This window comes from Phascolarctos cinereus, unplaced genomic scaffold (assembly GCF_003287225.1).
Source record: "Phascolarctos cinereus isolate Bilbo 61053 unplaced genomic scaffold, phaCin_HiC Scaffold_27;HRSCAF=530, whole genome shotgun sequence".
Taxonomy (NCBI): domain Eukaryota; kingdom Metazoa; phylum Chordata; class Mammalia; order Diprotodontia; family Phascolarctidae; genus Phascolarctos; species Phascolarctos cinereus.
The window spans coordinates 1,166-25,985 of record NW_027555602.1 but is presented as its reverse complement, the minus strand read 5'-3'; the positions used below and the strand labels follow the sequence as shown (position 1 = coordinate 25,985).

Below are 24,820 nucleotides of genomic sequence, written 5' to 3'. Positions count from 1 at the left end.
TGGGGGGTGCTAGAATGATGCAGCAGGGTGGGGGTGGTAGCTCTGTGGAAAATGGGGGACATTGAATCAAAAAAGTAGGTGGTGAAAGCATAAGGAAGGAAGATATGAAAATTTTGAAAAAAAATTTGTACATGTTCCATCTGTTGTATAAGAGTTAAAGTCATACTGATTGCATTTATTTTCCAAATAAACACACAAAATGCAAGTTATAACTCATCAGTAGTCAAGTCTGCAAAACAGGTCTTAACAAGGAAGTGTTGGCAGTGAGGGTTGTTGCACGTTGTTGGGAAGTCCAGCATGCAAACAGCAGGAATATGTGCCTGTAATGACTTATTTATGATACAATATTATTTGCTCACATGACACAATATTGTGTCATCTAAATTCCAATACAGGAAAAAACATACATTTACTATAAATTGTTAAATTTCAGATGTGTCACTTTTTTAAAAAAATTATGTTTTAAAATGATGCAAATTTTAAAAAAAATGAAAGGGAGAAAGAAAGTATATTTCCAAAGTGTCACTGAGTAATTTTTTTTTGAAAAGGGGCAGCAGGCCAAATAAATTTGGGAACCTCTGGATTAGGCTAACAAAAAGAAAACATCCCTCTGTTCCTTCTGTTTACAATACCTCTTAGTATGAGGTCTGACAACTTTAAAAGAAAAAAGGATTTAGATAACTTTATTTCAGCAGAATTGCTTCCTTTGCAATCCTACATATTTTGTTTTGTGTACATAAAAATAATACTCCGAGAAAGACTATATAGAATTCACTGAACTACCAAAGAGGTCTACGACACAGAAAAGCTTGTTAAGAACTTCTAATACAGAAAAATATAGAAAAATGACACAATTGACCTAATAGATGGTCATGTACCTTGAAGAATCTTTCAGTAAGGTGTGAGGGTAGGCAGAGTGACAAAATGATTCTAATAGTAAATGTTAGGATTAAATGTGATTCTTATTACATCCTTTAATTTAAAAAAAGTTTACTGAAAACACTCTCAATTCAATGATTAAATATATACAATATTTCTGGAGCGTGTAAGCTGAGTTGCCATATACCTATACATAAAATCAACAAGTGTCATGAACTTATTAACTAGAAGAGTTATCAGACACATGATCTATAATACTCATAAGTGCCTCCTGAGTGAGACCAATAGAGATTAAATGCAATTCAGATATAGTTAACAGAATAAGAATCCACTAAAACATGGATAATATTAATACGTATTTTCCTATGTCAATATGCTGCCTTGCAGAGATGCTTACATCCATTTTAGTGACCCTCATTTTTACTTTTGTTTAACACCATTGACTTACAAGCATGTCTTTTAGCATACAAATATGCTCATATGCATATACTTTTATGCTTTTTGTATTGACCCATCATTTTATTGGAATGGCTAAACTGTTGAGGAAATTCTTTGTAGCAATTCAGGTTAGCAAGTGTGGTGAAATTTATAGTCTTAGAATTGCCTAAGAACTTGACAGGTTAATTGATTTGCTCAGAGCATAGAACCAGCATATATGTATCAGAGGCAAGATAAACACTTCTTCCTAGCTCCAAGGAGAGCAATCTATTCAGTATATCATGTGACTCCCCTTACTTCATTCTACACATACATAGATAAATATAACGGGTGTGTGTGTGTGTGTGTGTGTGTGTGTGTGTGTGTGTGTGTGTGTTTATCTGGGGCCAGCTAGGTGGCATGGGAGTGCATGGAGTGTTGGGCCTAGGTTCAGGAAGACCTGAGTACAAATCAAGCCTTAGATACTAACTGTATGATGTTGGGCAAGTCACTTAACCCTGTTTGCCTCACTTGCCTCATCTGTAAAAGGAGCTAGAGAAGGAAATGGCAAACCACTCCAGTATCTTTCCTAAGAAAAACAGCAAATGGAGTCACAAAGAGACAGATATGACTGAAATGAGTGAACAACAAACACATACATACATACATACATACATACACACACATATACAAATGTATGTGTACACACATGCATACATGTGTACATATATGTGAGCATATGTGTATATGTGTGTGTGTGTGACACACATGTCTGGCACTTATAGTATCAAGAATAGTGTTCTGGATTTCAGAGTCAAGAACACTTCTGTTTGAATGCCACCTCATACTAGATATTTTAAACCCAGGTTATATGAATAACCTCTCTCAGCCTTAGGTTTCTCATATGGAAAATGGGAATAATACCTATAACCTCTACTTTTCCTCTCACTCACTTCTTAAACTTTGGGTTCTGCCCTCATTATTCAACTGAAAATGATCACACCAAAGTTACCAATTATCTATTATTTGGTAATTTTAATGGCTTCTGCTCCATTCTTATCCTTGACCTCTCTGTAGTTTTTGACACTGTCAATCAACCTTTTATTCTTAATATTCTCTTTTCTCAAGTTTTCATGATTCTGCTCCCCTTCTCCCAGTTTTCTTCCTGCCTGGATGACTGCTTCTTCCTTATCTTCTTTGTTGAATCTTCATGCAAGTCACTGCTGATAACAGTGGATGTCCCCAAGCTCAATCCTACTACCTCATTTCTTTTCTCTCTACTCTATTTTGTTTGGTGATATCATCAACATCTCTATGCACATGATCCTGAAATTTACTTACCAGTCCAAACCTGTTTCCTGACTTGAAATCTCTCATCATGAATTGACTATTGTACATCTCAAACTGGACATCCCATAGACAATCTAAACTCAACACACCCACATTAATCTTATTGTTATTTTCCAACAAATCTTTACCTCTTCCTGACTTTTCTATTACTATTAAGAGCACAATCATCCTCCCAGTCATCCAGGCTCACAAACTGTCAGCTGAAACTCCTCAGTCTCTCACACCCCACCCACATATCGAATCAGTTGAAAATTTCTATCAATTCTAACTTTATAAAAGTGCTCACATACACCCCCTGCCTTCCTACTGACACAATCACTGCTCTGGTGCAGACCCTCATCACCTCTCATGTCTGGAATATTGCAAGAACCTTGTGGTTGGTCTCCCAGCTTCAAGTCTTCCCTTATTTCAGTTCATACTCCATTTAGATGAGGGTCATTCTTTCTAAAGCATCTGACTATGTCACCCCTCCACCAATTCAATAAACTTCAGTGACCTCCTATCACCCTCAGGATCAAACAAAAGATCTTGTTTCAAATTCAAAAACCACCATAACCTGACCCCTGCTATATTTCCAGTCTTCTTACACCTTATTCCCACTTTACTGTACTCTACAAAGCAGTGACACTCGACTCCTTGTTCCTCTCACTTGAAACTACCTCTCTGGACTGCCTCATTTTCACTGTCTCCTTTTCCTGGAATTATTTCCTTTCTCATCTCTACCTCCTGTCATCCTTCAACTTTAAGCTAGAATCCTACCTTCTCCAAGAACTCCTTCTCAATCCCTATCAATGCTAGGGTCTTCCCTTCAAGATTTCTCGAATTTCTCCTGTATCTGCCTTGTTTGTACATGTTTTTTTTTTTTGCATTTTGTCTCCACCATTCAACTGTGGACTCCTTGACAGCAGGGGCTTTCAACCTTTTTTGTGTCCTCAGAGCTGAGCACAGGTGCCTAGCACCTAGCAGGTGTGGGATAAATACTTGTTGATTTGACTTACTGTGGCACCAAATTGATAGAGTCATTGACAACCTCAAATGAGATAATCTATGTAAAGCATTATAGAAACCTTCAAGTAAGAGATTCTTTGCCTAATCAATATTCTTCCAAGAATGCGGTGACTAAATTTGAGTAATACAGCAGATGTGATCCTAGCCCAATAAAGCAGGAAGGCCATCTCCCCTGGCTAAATACTCTTCCTCTCCTGATCAAAAGCCTAAGAGCAAATTAACTTTTTATTTTTCTTCCTTTTGGCTGCTGTAAAGCACAAGAGACTCATATTAAGCTTGCAGTCCCCTAAAACTCTGAGGTTTTTTTTTCAAATAAAGACCTTTTTATTTTGTGTATTGTAATGCAGAACATTATTTTGCCATTTAGGTAGTAGGGCCCTTTAAGCCATGGAAAGCAAAGGTTGGTGCTTAATCTTGCCCAAGACCTCTTTCCTCCTAAATCTAAACAATAGTGAAATGTACTATTGTATACCTCAGCATAGCCCGTACATCCAATGCAAATGGATAAGAAAGCTTGCAATATAATTGCTTTAGATAATTATGTTTATACCAGATACCAGGACACCTGGTCTGGTTTGTGTGATCTCTGATCCGTAATAATGGGGTGCTTGGGTGCTTGTGCTTGTACTTGTGCCCCAATATCTTACTAGTCTCAGAAACACGGTCTCTACCAACCATTCCCCAGCCCAAGGACACTGTGCTTAGCAGTTATTCATGCATAGGCCTCAGAATGACCCTTATCTCTCTCCCTGGTACAGCTACACAGAGCTGGGCTGCTCAGGCCCCAGACCTCAGATCATGTCTCTGGAAGCCTCCCAATTCCTCAGTAAGTTCCTGTGTTGTGAGAAAGCTTTCCCTTGTTGCAGAGCATTCTCTCATCAAGACAGAGGGAGATGGGTGTCCTTGACCAGCCCAAGAACTCTTCCTCTTGCCAGACTTCAAAGATCCATGCCCCTCCCTGTCCTATATACTCCCTGTACTTTCCCATCCATAGCTCAAAGACACCTGCATCTTTGGATTACCTCATCAGTGTTCCTCACATTTCTTTCCCATGCTCTTTTCTATATAAACCCTAGCTTGACCCCTGATCAGGGCTGCTTGATTTGGATGTAAATACCCCTGGCAGCCCCACGCTAATAAAACCACATCTTAAATTATGCCTGGATCTCACTCGCTGATTTCTCGGTACAACAGTACCAAGACACAAAGGCACACATATATGTCTCAACTCTTAGGGTAGTCATAAACAGTAATAGCTTAATACACACACACACACACACACACACACACACACACACACACACACACACATGGATTACTTGAAAATATTTCATTTTATATAAATTATGTTGATTTCTGTTCTTAGCAAGATTTCTAGTCAAGAATGACCTCCATCTAAATGTCTTAAAAGTAGCTAAAATATGAATCCAAAGAGCTTCAGCACTTTTTATATTTTGCTCATTTTACTTCCTTATCCTTTTCAGACAAAAACTTGCACATACGTACACCCACATCCCCATGCTACTTGAAGGGGAATTATATATTCATACTGTAATGATACTCACAATTTACAAAATCTAAAGCTAGTGTGAGAAGAATGTCTTAGAGTAAGCTGAGTGAGGAAGTAAGATCTTTTTACCTCCAATCCTCCTTCAAACATCTTTACTTGTGTCCATCTTTTTTCAGCCAGAGAAAGTAGTGTTTAGTCTGTGATTTGTCCTTCTAAGTGGTATCTGTAAAAATTGGGCTAAACTGCTGCTACATTTCTAACTTATCTCCTCTCCACTCCATTTTATATATATAATACCTGAACTGCTAAAACTAAGTCCATCCCTTTTATAGGTTAGTCAGTCAACAAAAATTTATTAAGCACCTGCTCTTTATGGTCCACTGTGCTAAATGTTGGGGATAGAAATATGAAAAAAGACAGGCTCTGCCCTCAAGGAATTTTAATCTAATGGTGGATGGCTGAAAAGGGATGATGGGGATGCAGGGAAAGTACCCAATCCAGATGCATAGTTAAAAACTAAGAGAAGTCTCAAAGTAATGCAGCCAGAGGAGAAATGAGAAGATGTTATAACCTGGGTATCCTCCTGAAATGGAGGTTTTGGAGTTTCTGGTTCCACCTCCAATCAGAAGGAAACAAGGGAGTGACACAGGGGAGTGATGAGATGGAGTCCCAAAGTTGATAAAAAAAAATTAGGAGATGAAATTTTCCCAATAACAAGCTTCCTAGAGCATAAGTTGCCAGATAAGGTACTCCATTACTTCACTTCTCCATGATGACATCCTCCCATCCTCCCTTCCTCTATAATGTGAATTAAGGATGAAAGAGATTTTATTACCTTTCCCTAGCACAAACTATTCTTATTTTTCCTTTAATTTACAACACTTAGCTGCTTCTCCTGGTCCCCAAAGTGGGGTAATTATTTCAGTTTTGGATCTCTACTGTGCTTCCATTTGTTTGTTAGTAGATAGACACATTCTATTATTAGCTCCTCCACCCTCAACAGAAATGGCTAGGAAACCCTTAATAGCTGTTTAATACCTTCCACTACTGGGGAAAATCATTATTTATTCATTTTTGCAATCACTAGCAGGAGTTTCCACACTTCTTCAGCATTAGAGATAGTAGAGGAAACAAAAAAGGATTTGATAAAGACAAATGGAATAAGTTATTCAGGTCTCCTTGAAATAAGTAAAAATTGGTTACTGATATGAGTGTTTATGCATTCTTTGGTACATTTTATTTCTGTCTATATCTAGCAGGGTAGCTTTATTGTGTTATGAAGATGGAGCTCAATCTTGTTAAGCTTCTTTATATTTTGGGAGGAGTTTGAATCAGGGAGAAAAGGAGAAGGAGATGATGGGAGGAAGAATGGAGTTGGATTACCTCAGGGGGAAACTGCCCCTGGGTCTATGGGATAACCTGAACGTTTTGCATTACTCTGGAAGAAAGTAAGAGTTAGACAAAAAAGTAGCAAAATGGAATTTAGAGAGGGGACAGGATAAAAAAGAAAGGCAGAAGAATAAACAGAAGAAAAGAGGATGGAGGGAAATGCCATTAGTAATCATAAGTGTGAATATGAATGGGAAAGGGGAAAACAGGGAAACAAGAGTGGGAAGGGGATAAGAAAAAGGTGGAGATAATAAAAGAAAGGGCAGATTCCCCTCCTATTTCCCTGTTAGGTAAGATACACTTCTATATGCAGTGGAGAGAGAGAGAGAGAGAGAGAGAGAGAGAGAGAGAGAGAGAGAGAGAGAGTATTCTTTGAACTAATTCCAATGAGAATAAAGTTCAAGCATTGCCTGTAACCTCCTCTTTTCACCTCCACAGTAAAAGTTCTTCCTTGTGTGCCTCTTTTTTGTGACATAATTTTCCCCATTCTTCTCCCTCCCCTCTTTTCCCAGTGTATTCCTCTTTATAACTTCTTAATTTTTTTTAATATCACCCCAACATAATCAATTCACACCAGTGGCCTCTATCCATGTAGACTCCTTCTAAGTCCATTAATATTGATAATGTTTTTAGGAGTTACATAGTATCATCTTCCCATATAGGAGCACAATTAATTTTACTAGTCCCTTGTGATTTTTCTTTCATATTTATTTACCTTCTTATGATTCTCTTGAGCCTTGTGTTTGAATGCCAAATTTTCTATTCAGCTCTGGCCTTTTCTTTTCTTTTTTCTTTCCAGTTAGATGTGACTTTATTATTTTAGTACATAAACCAAAATCTATGCAACCAGAGCAGAGGATGTAGATGATTCATATTTCCAATTGGGTGGGAGCACTCTCTCGGTCTTGTAGTACCAAGCCAGCCGGTGAATTCGGCTTTCGCTCAGAATCAGATGGAATTTAGAATCCTTGTCCTTTCTGTTTCTCTCAAGATGCTTTCAAACAACAACAGCTTTCATGATCAAGTGATAAAGATCTTCAGGAAGATCAGGGGCAAGTCAACAAAGGCTTTTGATAAAATATGGGATTTTAGCTGGCACTTAAAGGAAGCCAGAGAAGTCAGAAGGCAGAGGTGAATAAGGAGAATATTCCAGGCAAAAGAAAAGGCAAAAAAACAAAAACAAAAAAAAAAAAAAACACGGCCTAGAGTCTGGAACAGCATCTTGTGGGAAACAGCAAAGAGGCCACTGTCATTGGATTTCACGGAAGGGTATAAGAACGCTAGAAAGGAAGGTGGGTAACAGATTGTGAAGGCATTTAATGCCAAACAGAGAAATTTACATTTGATCATGGAGGTGACAAGGAGCCATTAGTGTTTATACAATAGGAGGATGACATGGTCAGATCTGTGCTTTAGGAAGATTATTTTGACAGCTGAATGGATATTGGACTGGAGTGAGACTTGAAACAGGGAGAGCAATCCATGGCTTTGGTAGTTACCCAAGCATGAGGGTTCAGATGGACTGCATCATGCAGCCATGTCAAAGGCAAAAAAGGCATATATGATAGATGTTACAATGAATAACATTTGGCATCAGATTAGACATGACGGGGTGAGAGAGTGAGTAGTTGAGGATGAAATTTAGCTGATTATGGTATCCTCAATTGTAATAGGGAAGTTAGAAAATGGTGATGGTTTGGGAAAAAATAATGAGATCAGTTTTGGGCATGTTAAAATTAAGATCTCAGTTGAGATTTAGGCCAATAAGCAGTTGGAGTTCTGAGTGTGGCAATTAGGAGAGAGGTTAGGACTGGATAAGAACTAACAATGAGGTACATGGGGGTAGCTAGGTGGTGCAGTGGATAGAGCACTGGCCCTGGAGTCAGGAGGAACTGAGTTCAAATCTGGCCTCTGATATGTAACACTCACTAGCTGTGTGACCCTGGGCAAATCACTTAAACCAAATTGCCTCAGCAAAAAAAAAAGGAAATCTTGTACATAGAGATGATAATTGAATCCATAGGGGCTAAAAAGATCATCAAGTGAAATAGTATAGAGGGAGGACAGAAGATCCAGAACTGATCCCAGGGGGTACTCATCTTACGTGATCATTATTTCAATAAAAATCCTGCAGAGGAGATCAAAAAAGAGCAGTCAAACAAGTAGGAAAACCAGAAGAAAGCAATGTAGCAAACACCTGGAGAGAAGAGAGTGCCAAGGAGAAGAAGGTGATGTTCTCCCTCATTTCTACCTCCTGGCTTTCCTGGTATCTTTCAAGTCCCAGCTAAAACCCCAACTTCTACAGGAAGCCTTTCCCAATCTCTCTTACACTTTCATTTTGTTGATAATTTCTTCTTTATTCTATAAACTGCTTGTTTTAACATGGTGTATTAATAGGATTTAGTGAGGTTCGGATTCGCTCCTATAAATGACACTCTCCAATGCACCAGAAAATAATAGGAAATAGATAATTTATTTAGAAGAAGCAAAGCACAGATAGTTTGAATTTGCATAGAAAGCATAAATAATAAGAACAATCAATAATATAGCACCGATCAAGAGAGTCGGTAATGGAAGAGAATACATCACCAATTCAAGGGAACCTCCAAAATCAATCAACGGCTGGGAGCCCCGTTGCAGCCTGTACAAACTTGAATTGTGTAAAGATTTTCCCGGGCGAAGCGTCCTTCCCGCGGGTGAGGCTCAGCGGGCTTACAGGACGCAGTGTTTTTATATTGTTCTAAACAAAGAAGGCTTGGGGCCAAGAACCCCTTTTTGATGCTTGCGCTATTCATGGTTTGTCCAATACACATCTGACCTTAGCCACGCTCCCATCCGCCTGAGGCTTGGTATTTTGTTTTTTGATAACATCACGTCTCACAAGGAGAGGAGCCAACCCTCCATGTCAACGTGACCTAGGAATGGCTAGTTCCTGGAATGCTAGGCCAAGAACACTCAGGAGATATTGAACGGTCATGACCGAGATTTGAACTGAACCTATTTATTTGAGTGATCTTATTAATTTAAAGGGGAATTTCCAATTTCCATTTCACTTGGCCTTAAGATCATGAGAATAATAGGTGAGGGGCAAAGGTGTGACAGGAGTGTATATAGTGCGTATTTTGGTATACATACAACAATTGCATATACAAAGACATAAAAAGAACAAAGCAAGTAGTAGTATGGGGGTAGCTAAGGAATTAAAATACATAGTAGCAGTAGGAGATTTAAAAAGAAAATCATACCAATGATGATTAGTATCTGAGATCACTAAATGAGAAGCTTCGACTAGTCTTCCTGCAGCTATAAGAGTCTGTATTCGATGTTCATTTAACGCGCGTTGGTTGGACTCTAATAACTTTTTGATTTCAGTCGACTGATTCAAGATGTTCATAAGGGGATATAGAGATAGAGACACATGAGGTAGAGGCAAAGATTGGGGTACCCAAGCAAAATTTTTAACTAGGTTAGTGTCTGGTGGAAAGTAAAAATCATTTCCTTGCCAGCGTAGGAAAGATACATTATGTAAGCAACCAGAAAATGGGACAGTAGTAACATTTACAGATAACAAGTCAGAACGGTTATTAGAAGCTATACAGATGTATTGAGTAGATACTTCATATATCATAGAAAAGTTACTCACTGGGTATAAAGTTAGATCACACAAATTGGATGAATGTGAGAGAAGGCAGGGTTCCATCTGCCGAGTCATCATCCCACAAACAATCCCTCCATTAGTTACAACACAATCAGACAGAGTATGAGTTACATTATACCAATCTATATAGTTTCCATAGATATAAGATAAAGCAAAGTATTTATGTAAGACAAAAGGTATTACATGAAATTGACACATAACAGTCCAAGTTCTAACTTGGTAGAGTATAATAGTTCCAGCACACCAAAGTGGAGTGCATCTAGCATTCTCAGGTTTTTGCTTTTTCCATACATCTGACAAGTCAAGTATATTGTTCCATATGTGAGAGTTACCTTCCTGTAGTAATCTTTGGGCATTTTCCTTCTGTATGAGGGTATATAAGTTTTGCAAGGAACATTTAGTCCAATTAAATAAAACACCAATGTTTTTCATAAGGTGTAAATTAACAAGGATGCTATTATTAAAGACTTGTAAAAATTGGCCTTGATATTGTAATGTATTTTGGTGTGGCAGGATCGTTGTGGGTAACCATTGGGCATTCACAGTCAAAGCTTGAGAAACATCTTGTCCAGCACTGCGCAGTCTGCTAGCCAAGGTCTCAAGGTCTATAGAATTAACTATACCCAAACCAGTTCCTGCACCACCAAGTAATGTATCATACCAAGCTCTTTTTTTCCTGACACAACTTTCTAAAGAGGGAAAAGTTACAGTATAATGAAACACTATTTTGTGTTGCAAGATAGAGGTGTTAGTACATGAGCGGGGGACACGAATTATTCCGGGGGGTTTTGGTGTCACAGGTACAACCCATACTAATTGGTTTAGATATTCTTCATACCATCCCATTGGAGGTGTTACGACAATAAAAATATTTTCTGTCGTCCGCTTGTGATAGTGAGACAGTGTAGGTGGAGTTTACTTGTGTCCAATTATATGTTACAGATCTTAACCTTTTAGGAAAATATGGACTAGGTGGCCAACTTGTAAGGGTACAGGATATATTGGTACCGTTTGCTGCAGTAACAGTTAGATTAAAACTAGTTAAATTGATTCTCATTAGGGGAAATAAAGGGGCGTCCCAAACTTCTACGTTGAATGGGTATGACCAATTCATGATGTGGGTGTTGTTTTCACCACCGTAGATGGAATCAGTACGCGGTCCTTGCTGAGGATTTCCCACTGGAATACCTGGAGTCCATGCCATAGTTAGCGTATAGCAGGCAAACACTGTAAAACACTGTAAGATGCAAGAGCGCCAAGATGTCCTGCGGTGATATGGACCCATTTTCCTAATTGTGTTTCATTTTCCTCTCTGGGGGTGACCTTTAAAGCTTTTCCTTGAAGTTTGGATAATTCATCAGCACGGGCATTATACTCACGTTCCACAGAATCTTGATTCACATGGGCATCTACATGAAATACAGATACATTAGTACATTGACACCATTCCCATATTTGTTCCCATAATTCTTTTCCCCACACATCTTTGTCTCTAATTTTCCATTCGTGTTTCTTCCAAATTGGCATCCAAACTGCTAGGCCATTGGCTACGGCCCAGGAATCAGTATATATATATATATAACATTGGCCACCTTGTTCCTTTTGAATTACTTGATAGACAGCCACTAATTCGGCCCATTGGCTACTCTGGCCTTCACCAGAGCTTTCCAAAATAGTATTGCATGAAGGGTTATAGGCTACAGCTTTCCAACATCGCTTAGATCCTATATATTTAGCCGAGCCATCAGTAAACCAAGCATGCTTCTTCTGCTCGGGGGTTAGAGAATCATATCCATTATTCCAAGAAACAGGTGATTGATCATAAGACTTTGGTGGTATATCAATATCATTTGAATGTTTTGGTAATTCTAATACCTTTTCATGCAAGGTGGAAATACCCGATCTGCCTGTCTTGACTCTATTTTGCAAATACCATTTCCATTTAATAATTGATGATTCTTGGGCATGTCCTATTTTATGTGAGGCGGGGGTCCCATAATCCAACTCATAATGGGTATGGCTGGCCTCAATACAACTTCATGGTTTAAAGTTAAATGTTCTGTCTCTACCAGGGCCCAATATGCAGCCAATAATTGTTGTTCAAAAGGAGTATAATTTTGGCCAGCAGGTGGCAGTTTCCGCGACCAAAATCCTAAAGGAACATTCCTGCCCTGTTGTTTTTGCCATAAACTCCAATCAGCATATCCATGCAAAACTGTAACTTGCAATTCCATCGGCCCTGGCTGTACAGGCCAAAGATCCAGGGCAGTTTGAATAGCTATTTTGGCTTCCTCAAAGGCTTTCGATTCTGTTTCCCCCCATTCAAATGCATACTTTTTCCGGGTAACTTTATACAATGGCTTCAAAATCTGACCTAAATGAGGAATGTGATTCTTCCAGAAACCAAACAACCCAACGAACTTTTGAGCTTCTCTTTTGTCCCTAGGAGGTGAAAAATCTAATATTTTTTGCTTGGCCTTGGGGAGGATTTCTCTATGACCCTTATTCCAAATTATTCCTAAAAACTTCACACTTTGAGCTGGACCTTGAATTTTATCAGGATTAATCTCCCATCCCTTCTCCTTCATATGTTCTATTAGTTGAGTTAATCTTTTCTCTACCACCTCTTTATTCTCTGCCTGTATTAAAATATAGAGGTCAAACTCAAAAATTTTAGACAATCCTTGGGGTCTAGCCACACTCCTCCAGCTCCCCCATCACTTAATCTTACAAGCCAGGAGATTGCAGGCTCTCCTGATCGCTGTGAAAACCTACTAAGCAAATCAGTAATTTCTCTTTGGGAGTAATCTTCCGTGATTTCAGTCACCCGGGGTGGGTTAGTTCCCTCCTTTTCGGCTTTTCTCCTAACTATCGGCCGAGCTTCCCCATCCTTAACGTCCGGAATTTCCTCCTCTATCACTTCCCCCCACCTATCATCATCTTCATCCCAAATATCACCTTCCCAAGTATCAGGGTCCCAATTCATATTTGCTACAGCTATTACAGCACGCACTTTCCTTTTACTCACCCTTCAAATTTTCTACACACACTCCTCTCTCCTACATGCTTAAACTTCCTTGCCTTTCTTTCTAATGATTTAAAATCCCCTTAAAACCTGTACATATCTCATTCCTTTCTAATTCTGACCTAACACTTCAACAATCCTTCCCAACTTGCCCTCTACCAACCATATAACCTAAGTAATAAAGTATTCTTCTCTCTTTCCCTCTCCCATCCACGCACTGCTTTGAAGCTGCTGTTACCTGGGGAGGGAGAGGGGGAGAATGAAGGCAACTTTTCAGAGTCCTGCTGCAGCCTTTGGCTGTCTGGCTGCAAACAACCCAAAAGGGAGGGAAATGATGTACTGGTCGTATCCCCCCATTATCCCTGCTGGCAACCGGCCCATCCGTCGCACCCCAAACGAGAACCCCCAACACCCCCAATCCTCACTAGGTCCTGTACACTGTGACCAGGTTTTTGCGAGCGAGGAAAACGGAGGGTCCTCCCAACCGGGGACCTCTACCGGAGCCCGGGGCTCTTAAAGAAAGGCATTTATACAGCGAATCCTGTTCGTGACGCCAATTTTGTATTAATAGGATTTAGTGAGGTTCGGATTCGCTCCTATAAATGACACTCTCCAATGCACCAGAAAATAATAGGAAATAGATAATTTATTTAGAAGAAGCAAAGCACAGATAGTTTGAATTTGCATAGAAAGCATAAATAATAAGAACAATCAATAATATAGCACCGATCAAGAGAGTCGGTAATGGAAGAGAATACATCACCAATTCAAGGGAACCTCCAAAATCAATCAACGGCTGGGAGCCCCGTTGCAGCCTGTACAAACTTGAATTGTGTAAAGATTTTCCCGGGCGAAGCGTCCTTCCCGCGGGTGAGGCTCAGCGGGCTTACAGGACGCAGTGTTTTTATATTGTTCTAAACAAAGAAGGCTTGGGGCCAAGAACCCCTTTTTGATGCTTGCGCTATTCATGGTTTGTCCAATACACATCTGACCTTAGCCACGCTCCCATCCGCCTGAGGCTTGGTATTTTGTTTTTTTTGATAACATCATGTCTCACAAGGAGAGGAGCCAACCCTCCATGTCAACGTGACCTAGGAATGGCTAGTTCCTGGAATGCTAGGCCAAGAACACTCAGGAGATATGGAACGGTCATGACCGAGATTTGAACTGAACCTATTTATTTGAGTGATCTTATTAATTTAAAGGGGAATTTCCAATTTCCATTTCACATGGTTATTTGCCTGTTCTCTCCCCATTAGATTGAGAGCTCTCTGAGAGCAGGAATCATCTTTTGCCTTTTTTTCCACTATCATCACTTAGCACAGCATTTGGCACAGAGGAAGTGCTTAATGTTTATTGACTGACCAATAATAGTGACAAAGACAATAAAGAGGTTAAGAAAGAAGAATGTTTTTTAAAAGTCATTAAATGTGGCAAGTAAGAAATCACAGAAAACTTTGGGAGAATCAGTTCCTGTTGAAGGATGGAGATCAAGCTATTATGGCATCTGACAATCAAAGCTACCACGTGCAATTTAAAAGAAAAGAAGGAAGAGATCAAGCAATTAAAAGCTTTGTATTTTATGTAGAAAATACAAATTGCATTTTTCCCCCTGGACTAGACCTATGACATTTCCAGTAAGAAGTGTTCTATACTAAAGAGAAACAACTGAGAGGTCAGATGACTTTTCCATTTGATTAGCAAGAGTAAGAGGCAGGTCTTCCTGGATCAGACCAACTCTCTATATACAGCAGCCAAAACAATATTTATAGGGCATTAAATCGTGGTTTTACATATACTACTGTGACTGCCACTTCATAGCATAACTTGTGTCAAATGGGTTATTTACATAGTCTATTATAGGCTAATGATGTAATTGTTTTTAATTTATTTCAATTTTCTTTTCATCTTCTCTTTCTTGTCTATTAGAGCCTCCAAGAAAAATACAAATTGGTCTCAGGCCATCAAAGATCTCAAAAAGGATTTTGAAAATCAAGTAAGAGAGGTAGAGGAGTGATGCAAGAAAATCATGAAAAATGAAACAACAGTTTGGTAAAAGAGATACAAAAAATACTGAAGAAAATAGCATCTTAAAAAGAGATAGATTTGGTAAAAGAGGTCCAAAAAGCCAATGAGAAGAACGTCTTAAAAAACTGAATTAGACAAATGTAAAAGGAGGTCCAAAGGCTCACTGAAGAAAATAATTCCTTAAAAATAAGAATTGAGCAAATGGAAGACAGTGACTTTATGAGACATCAAGAAACAATAAAACAAAACTGAAAAAAGATAGAAGACAATGTGAAATATCTCACTGTAAAAATAACTGACCTGGAAAATAGATCCAAGAGAGATAATTTAAAAATTATTAGACTACCTGAAAGCCATGATTTTTTAAAAAAAAGCCTAGATATCATCTTCCAGGAAATTATCAAGGAAAATTGCTCCAATTTTCTAGAACCAGAGGGTAAAATGAGACTGAAAAAAATCTACCAATCAGCTCCTGAAAGAGATCCAAAAATGAAAACAGCCAGGAATTTTACAGCCAAATTCCATAGTTCCCAGGTCAAGAAAAAATATTTTAAGCAACCAGAAAATAGCAATTCAAGTATGGTGAAGTCACAGACAGGATAACACAAGATTCAGCAACTTCTACATTAAAGCATCAGAGGGCTTGTAATATGATATTCCAGAGGGGAAAGGACCTAGCATTACAAACAAGAATCATCTATCCAGCAAAATTAAGTATAACCCTTCCGGGGAATTAATGGATATTCATTAAGATAGAGGACTTTCAAGCATTCTTCATGAAAAGCCCAGAGCTAAACAGAAAATTTGACTTTCAAATATAAAATTCAAGAGAAGCATAAAAAGGTAAGCAGGAACAGGAAATCATAAGGCACTTGATACATTTAAACTGTTTATATTCCTACATGGGATACTTATAACTCATAAGATCTTTCCAATTATGAGGGTAGTTAGAATGAGCATATATATAGAAAGAGGGCAGAGGTGTGAGTTGAATATGAAGGGATGATATTTTAAAAAATAAAATTAAGGGGTGAGATAGAAATGTACTGGAAGAAAGAGAAAGGGAGAGGTTGAATGCTGTACATTATCTCAAGTAAATGAGGTGAGAAAAAGCTTTTATAGTGGAGGGGAAAAGGGGAAAATTGAGGGTAAGTGAGTGAACCTCAATCTCATCAAATTGGTTCAAAGTCAGAATAACAAACACACTGAATTGGGTATAGAAATCTATCTTACCCTACAGGAAAATAGGAGGGGAAGGAGAAAGAACTGGGGAGGGGATGATAGAAGGGAAGGCAGATTGGGAGATGGAGTAGTCAGAACGAAAACACTTTTGAGGAGGACAGGGTGAAGCAGGGACATGAGGGAGGAATAAGATGAGGAAATACAGTTAGCAATAGCAACTGTGAACAAATTTTGAAGCAAGTTTCTCTGATAAAGGCCTCATTTCCCAAACACATACAGAATTGAGTCTTATTTATAAAAATAAGAGCCATTTCCCAAATGATAAGTGATCAAAAGATATGAAGATTTTTCAGCTGAAGTAAGCAAAACTATCTATAGTCATATGAAAAAAATACTCTAACTCACTACTGATTGGAGAAATGCAAATTAAAACAATTATGAGGTACTACCTCACACCTATAAGATTGGCTAATAGGACAGAACAGATAAATGACAAATGTTGGAGGAGATGTGGGAAAAATGAGATATTAACATCTTGTTGGTGGAGTTGTGAAATAATTCAACCATTCTATAAAGCAATTGGAACTATGCTCAAGGGCTAGAAAACCATGCATACCCTTTCACCTAGCAATGCCAGTATTAGATCTGTACCACAAAAGAGATTTTTAAAGAACAGGAAAAGGATTTGTATGTACAAAAATATTTATAACACCTTATGTCTAGTGGCAAAGAATTAGAAACTGAGGAGATGCCCACTAATTGGAGAATCGCTGAACACGTTGTGGCAGGTGATTATGGGGGGATATTATTGCATATAAGAAATGATCAGCAGGATACTCTCAGGAAAACCTGGAAAGACTTGCATGAGCTGAGGAAGAATGAAATGTACTATGTACAAAGTAAGAGCAATATTGTAAGATAATCAGCTGTGATTGACTTAGTTATTTCCAGCAATATAACTATCCAAGACAACACTGAAGGATTTATGATGAAAAAAGCTATCCATCCCCAGAGAAAAAAATCTGATTGTGTCTGCATACAGATTGAAGCATACTTTTTTTTAACTTTGTTTTCTTGAGGTTTTTTGTCTGTTTTCTTTCACAACATGGGTATTATGGATATGTTTTGCATGGCTACACATGTATAATGTATATCAAACTGGTTGCTTTCTCAATGGGTAGGAGGGAGAAAATTTGGAGCTCAAAATTTAACAAATGAACGCTTACAGATTGCTTTTTAAACATTGTTTTTACATGTAACTGGGGCAACATTTCTAAAAAAATAGATACATAAAAATTGTTGTTTTATTTCAGGGAAAACATTCCTTTCTCAATTTCAGGATTCCATTTAATCATTTTCAAACTTTCTCAACTTCCTTTTCTTTCATCTTACACTACTTGTAATTGCATTCAATTTATAATTCATATAGTTTATCCATTTTTCTCAGAACCTTAAATTCTTATGTTATAAAAGTAAAACAGACCAGAATAAGTAAAATGTTTGTATTAATTCATATTAAAATACAACTTAAAATGTTAAAAAAAAACTTTTTAAGATGCAGTTTTGTATTTAGATATCCTATTCAAAAATTTGAAACACTGTAAGCTAACTGAAAATCCCCTCATGTCTTAATATGCCACTGACCCATGGCTGTAGTACATATCTTTGGCCCAAAAACAATGCCCATATTTACAGCACGTCTGAAAAATATAGAGCCAACTCAAAAGATCATCATCACTGAGATGGAGATCAACTCCCAATTCTGGATTTTAAACTAGTTTCTATAGGAATCAGATTATTCCAGAACCCCACTGGAATGAGTTCTGATTTTTAGAGAATATCAATTTGTAAACAACTCTCTCTACCAAACTGATTGCTGGAGCAGAAAAAAATACATTATTAGAGGTGATGAGAGGTCCTGCAGAATTCTTCTAATTCCTACCTGTATACAGGAACATGGTTAGTAAACTAACAAGTAACTATAGAGCATCTAAGTGCTTCCTGTTGGCCTGTAGAAAAGATTTAGTTTCTTTTGTTTTTCTACTTTAAGAAGCAGCAGGTAAGAAGATAACAAGAGAGAAAAATTATCGTTAAAAAGGTTTGAAATCAATTCTGCTAAATAACAGCATTTTCTGAATAATTTTTTTGGTTTTGAAGTCATAAAAGGAAATAATTAGTGTTGAATACCTTGTGCATATGATAATGAGAACTGATTTTATTTATGTGGCTCATATTATATGATATAATTAAAGGATCCTGACAGGAAATAAAATTATCGGGTTGTAAAACATGTTTCAGCTTGGTTGACATTATTAACTTAATCTGAAAGAGAAAGCATGAGATTGGTGACTACTAGGCAGTGCTTAACACAGCTCATGACAGAGGAATTACTCCATTTGAGAATTTTCAGACTACCAGCTTTAAATATTGTTAGATTATTTTAAATTTGAAGGATCTCAAAAGGTCATTTAGTCCATCCAAATGTCCCTATGCAACAGATTTTGTTGATGATATTTACTAATTATATTTGCTGCTAGAGCCAGTTAAGTAGTTGGGGGGAGAGAGGAGAGAATTACCTACTGGAGAGAGGTTGTCCTGGGTGCTGGGGAGGAAAAAAAAGGGTTCAAAGGTAGGGGTGAGGGCAGAGTGAGGTGTGCAACCACATACTGCTAATGGACTAACTGTTCTAGAAAGGAGAAGAAGGGGAAGGGAAGTGGGTGGAAGACAGCAGGCACACAGAAGCCATCATATAGAAAAGGACAAAGCTGTCTATATTCTCTAAATTTCCTTACTCAACTGGAAGCAAATGGACCCTGATTCAAGGATACCACCAAGAGAGGAGCTAAGTGGGGGAAGTGTGTCTAGATGGTGCTACTTTTGCATCCTAAGAGCAAAGCCCAAGAGGTTAACCCTATGGCTGGGATAGAAAATACCGACCTTTTAATTTAATAAATTCTGAGGATATGCCATATTATTTCAGCAAATTTTTATCTCAACCCTAAATAAAAACTGCAAATAAGAACAAAGTGCCACTTGACTTACCTCAGTTGTAATTTTTATTTGTCACTCACTTTGGATGTCTACCTGTCTCAATAGTCAGGGTAGTCACATAAAAGTATAGATTTTAGAAATGAATAACTCCATGTAGAGTGTTGGAATTCAACCCCCTCTCTAGTGGATGAAAAAAAAAACTAGGGCCCAGAGAGTTTAAATAATTTTGTGTGATTTCATTTAAGTAGTAAACAGCAAAGGCAGGATTTAAATAAAGGTTATCACATCTAAATTTACTAAACTACAACTATTTCCACAAGTCCATACCATTAAGTCTGCTTCTGACATTGCCATCCTAGACACTTTGCTGGAACCAGCTATGATTCTTACAGTGATAATACAATCAGAATGTCAAATCTGGACCAGCAATTCGCTGAGGTTCCTTCCAGCTCCAAAATCAATCATATCAGCCAAAGAATCTACCTGGTTTATAGTTTGTTTTGCGTCAAGGAATTCTGAAGTGATTAACATTGCAGGTAGCTATTGTATATGAAGACCTGAGAAAAGTACACCACAGCCAGCAGGAATTTATAGCTTCACAGTGCTAGAGCGTGAACATATTCTTTTAAGAATCTAGAATAAGTATAACTTGAATCTAAAGAATTTTGTGTATTTTCCTTTTCTGCAAATCATGTGGGGGTGGGAAATGAACTAAAAATGCTATACACAAAGAGTCTCTGTGGATAACAGCATGCAAAGCCAGGAAAGATAAAAACAGAAATGGCTTGAATGAGGAGGAGCTCTCTTGCAGATGGGTTTCAAGAATGATATATGGTAGTTCACTGCAGATGAGTTCTATCTGCATATTATAATTTCCTTTCTTGAAATGCTACATTGTTAATGTCTCCAACTCCATGTCCCCAAACTATGAGATCAGATGTTAGATAAATTGTAAAAACATGGATACATGAAATATTTCTAGAATTTCAGAACTGCCTCTTCATTTTCCTCCAAGTGTAAAAAAAGGTATGTTCTCCCTAGAAAATAGCACAATAAATGTGCATATCAGCTTCTAAATTCAGACCTTAGAACTGATGAAGCAAATTTTTAATACAATCAAGGAAATGGTATATGATGAAAAAGATTCAGGAAGTGTGAACTAAATATAACCATATCATTTGTTTTTCAGTTTTGTCTGACTCTTCATGACCCTTTTTGTTTTTTTTTGGGGGGGGGTCTTTTTTAACAAAAGATCTTGAGTGGTTTGCCATTTCCTTGTTTAGTTCATTTTACAGATGAGGAACTGAGAAAAACAGATTTAAGTGACTTGCCTAGGGTCATACAGTTTAGTAAGTGTCTGAGGCCAGATTTTAATTCAAGATGATTGTTCCTTACTCCAGGCCCAAAACTCTATGTACTGTGCCATCTAGCTGCCCAAATATATACATATTTAAATATAAACCATAAGTTAAATCTATGCATATACACATATATATGTTTGTGTGTATACATATTTATCCAAAGGCATAAAGTTACAAACAGACTCAGTTATGGTTATCCCTAAAATGGCAACATATAATTATATTTTTTTTCCTTTGGAACAAATGTGGAATACTAGATTGGGGCAGAGAGGGATTCTATTCGACCAGTGTAAACAGATCAACGGCTCTAATTTCAGAGGTCACGGGTTTAAATTCCACCTCTGCTACTATCTGTTTGGCCTTGGGCAAGTCACTTAAAGTCTTTAATCCTCAGTTTCCTTATCTGTAAAATGGGGGGGAGGCACAAAGGTAGACCAGCTGGACCTGGCATTCCCCTCTAGCTCTAACTTAACTATCTTAGGGACTCTAAGATATGGTGTAAGGCAAAAAACATGAGAAAACTAGCTTAATGCAATACTGTTTTCTGCTGCTGCAGGTGTCCGGAGAACCAGATCCTCCAAGAATTAACCAGGGTTCAATAACAAAAGCCCTAACAGACTTTACCAAAACCTCTGAAGAACTTTTGCTCAAGGAATAGCCAAATGACAAAGTTCCTTAACACAAAGCAACTCACAGACCCAACTAGAGGCTCCTAAGACCAACATGAAATGGATCTCTGACATTAACTAGCTCAAATCACTCACTTTAGAGAAAAGAAAACTGAGTCCCAGGAAAGGTGAAGTTCTTTGCCAAGTGTCACAAAGGTAACAAGCAGCCAAGCAGAACTCAAGACCAGTTCCTCTGAATCTCAATCTAGAGCTCACAAGGACAAGAGTAGCGACCTGGCTACATTTACATAAACCACAACGCAATAAATCCAAAAATGGATGTTCATAACACTTTGTATGATTTTATTTCTTAATTCTTTTATTTGTTTAAAAATGAACAAAACAAAGAGTAATGATACATGTTACACACTGCATGTTTTCAGATGTTTTCAGCATATTGACCATATGTACTGATTTTTTTTTCTCTTCTCTTTTTTATCTTTTAAAAATACTATTTGTTATATGAGATGGCACTCTAGGAGGAAGGAGAAGTATGCTGGGGATAATTATGATGTTGTAAAATAAAAAACCCAGAAGGCATCAATAAAAACTCACCTAAAAAAACCCAAAGTATACTGTTTTTAATTTTGGCTACTGGACGAATGATTTGCATTACTTACCAGCTGAATTAAACTGTAGTCATGGCTTCCAGTAATACATTTAAAAGAGTAAGGCAAATATATTATATACATGTATTTATACACATAAATATAAATAAATTTATACAAGCATACATAAAATATATATTTATATATACATGCATAAACATACATATATTTATATATACACATGTACATGTGTATGTATGTATATACATATATATGTATGTATGTATATACATATATATATGTATGTATGTATATACATATATATGTATGTATATACATATATATATATATGTATATATATATATATATATATGTATATATATATATATATTGTGTGTATTGTATTGTGTCTGAAAGCCTTAAGGTAAAAGTTACATCACATACTATCATACTATTCTCCTTCTGTATAATATTTCAGCCGAAATTATTAAGAATGATTCGTGGTACATGTCTAGAACTTTTTTTGCCTTATACATGTCTTTCCCTTATGGCTACTTTGCCACAAACACATCCCTCCTCAACAATTGCCTTCGAGAATCTTTCCCATTTTGGAAGAACCAGTTCAAATGCCACCTTCTCCATTAAGCCTTCAGTGTTCCACTCAATGGATTAAAGTTGACTTTTCCCTCCCTCGTATAGCATTCTATACCTCTAAAATATTCCATATACCATTCTGCTATTGTTTACAACCAGCCCATCACTATCTCCGTTTTACTGAGATAGGGCTTGCCACTGGCTTGCTGGCACTCCTCCCTTCTTGTACTGGTCCCCTTTAGCCACAGCAAGAGGGAACTTTCTCGTTAGTCCCTCTAGCATCATGAGCTAAAAGACTGCTGTATCTAGAACTTCTGCTGACTCTACTATTTCAGGATTTATCATGGGGCAATACTCTGGGTTTTTCGAGATCAGTAAGGGAGGATGAGAGCAACTTACTGCTCATTCCGCCATCTTGGCTACTGGAAGTTGAAATGGGTGACTTTCAAACATTAAGTCTGTGGGGTTAATAGCTTCAGGGGCAGTGCTGACACCTGCCGCAGCTGCTGCCACAACTACTGCAGCCACCACTGCTTCTGATTCAGTCACTCTTAAGGCCTATTCCTGGTTTTCTGGTACTGTGACTGTATTGATACACCCTGAAGCCCTGCGCTGGACTGTCAGTTCTAGTTCTCTCACCCAGTTCCAAAAGACCCCTACCGCTGACCTTCTAAATTGTCTCTGACATCTGTGGGCTGAGAAGACTGGAATCCACACTGCTGCTGGTGATTCAGTTTTCTGACGTCTGCTCTCACTTTGCTCAGGCTGGGTCTGTGCTGCTCCCTGTGTGCCAGACATTCCTCTCTCAGGCTGGTGCAACAGACCTTTCATCCTTTAATTCTTAAATGAAGGAGAAGGTGAGGACTTCTATGGAGGTGTTTTAAAGTATAGAACTAAGAAGAGGAAGTACCAGGGAAAGGTGGAAGCATGAGATGACTGTATGATACACTGATGTTGAAGAGTAGGTTGAGGAGTGAGGCACACAGATAGAAGGATAGGAGGTTTAGAAGTCAAAATTAGAACAATTGTGGGATATTATGTCACCAAAGGTATGACTGTCCTCATGTGTGGCTAGTGGGATTTAAGAAAGATAATTTGAAGGGGGCACAAAATGTCAACTAAAGTCCCTAAATGTTGTTCATTTTCAGAAGACTAGTGATTTCAGAAGATGATGTCTTGACTTATGTGTAAATTGGATTTAAGTAAGGTACAGTTGCACAAAATCATCAGCCCAAGTTCTCTTCCAAAGCCATCAAAGTCCAGTGGAAAGACAAAAGTCAGGATTCAATGTCTGCCCAGGATACAGTGGATGACCTTCGTGTCTTTCATGTCTGACTAAACTCTAAAGCATTCCACAGTGGTTACTTCAGCTACCTTCATGGCCATCTGAAAAAATTGTTCTCATCCACCCATGCTGCCAGGGGAAGTCTTCCCATGATTGGGGTAAACATCTCCCTATAACTTGCCTATAGATTTGAGTCCTATTGGGTTACCTTTAACCTGGTTCAGCCTATCTGCTGAGATGGTTTACCAGGGTATGGCCACTGCACATGCTTTGGCTTCTTGGAACCACAGGTGAGAGTTGTTTGAATCAAGTGCACACACACCACGGTGGATGAGCAGCCCCAGAAAGTGCTTGGAAAGCCCTCATATCAGAGGTGCTAGACCTCCTGAACATGCCATACACATCATGGACTTATACTGGTTACGTGACCCTATAGGTAAGTCACTTTACTTCTTTATGTGCTGGGTATGCTACAGCTTCTTGGAGCCACAGGTGAGAGTTGACTGCCAGGTGGACAACAAAGGTGGATGAGCAGCCCTGAAAAGTACTCAGCAAGTCTTAACACCTTATTTGCTAGTCTTCCCTGAACATCTAGTATATAACCCATGAATGTAAGGACAGGGGTTAACTTAAAAAAGAAGACTTAGAGCCAGCAGTGAATTGGGGAGAGAAGAATGACTTAGTCTGCTAGCCCAAAACGGTCAAATCCTGTGAGAATCAGTGTATCCCAGTGCAGGGAAAGCAGATTAAAATGTATTTGGGAAATATTTTACAAAATAAATGAAAATACAAATTAACACAGACAATGTTAATGTGTGATCTTTTAGGTAAATATGCCATCCCTAAGCAGAGCTCTCCCCCTCCTGTCCATTTGAGTTCAATATCATTGTGTTAGACCCTTTACACAGCCATCTTCTATTACCAATG

The 24,820-nt window shown here is 38.1% G+C and overlaps 1 long non-coding RNA gene across 1 annotated transcript; it reads right to left on the bottom strand.

The window, feature by feature from the left end:
• Nucleotides 1-9,007: 9,007 nt before the first annotated feature.
• Nucleotides 9,008-14,460, bottom strand: LOC144455382 (uncharacterized). Its single transcript, XR_013484115.1, has 2 exons — nucleotides 14,000-14,460; nucleotides 9,008-11,620 (listed from the first exon to the last, which is right to left on the bottom strand). It is a non-coding gene; the product is annotated as an uncharacterized LOC144455382 (long non-coding RNA).
• Nucleotides 14,461-24,820: the final 10,360 nt, after the last annotated feature.